Genomic DNA, 399 nt, shown 5'->3' with positions numbered 1-399 from the left:
CCACAAGGTGATCAGGTCAATGTTAGTGTAGTCCCAACACCAAACTTAGAGTTTGGATATGGGGTTTGAACACCAAACTTAGAGTTTGGTTGTGGCCTCACAACACCAAACTTAGAGTTTGACTGTGTGGGCTCTTTTTGACTCTGAACTGTGAGAAGCTCTTCATGCTTACTCTCTTTTGTCACAGAGGGATGGCCATGTGCTTTAAACACAAGGTAGTCCCCATTCAATTGAAGGACTAACTCACCTCTGTTAACATCTATCACAGCTTCTGCTATGGCTAGGAAAGGTCTTCCTAGGATGATGCATTCATCATCATCCTTCCTAGTGTCTAGGATTATGAAATCAGCAGGGATGTAAAGGCCTTCAACCTTTACTAGCACGTCCTCTACTATTCCA

Source organism: Arachis duranensis, chromosome 10 (assembly GCF_000817695.3).
Source record: "Arachis duranensis cultivar V14167 chromosome 10, aradu.V14167.gnm2.J7QH, whole genome shotgun sequence".
Taxonomy (NCBI): domain Eukaryota; kingdom Viridiplantae; phylum Streptophyta; class Magnoliopsida; order Fabales; family Fabaceae; genus Arachis; species Arachis duranensis.
Note: the sequence above shows the minus strand (reverse complement) of the source record.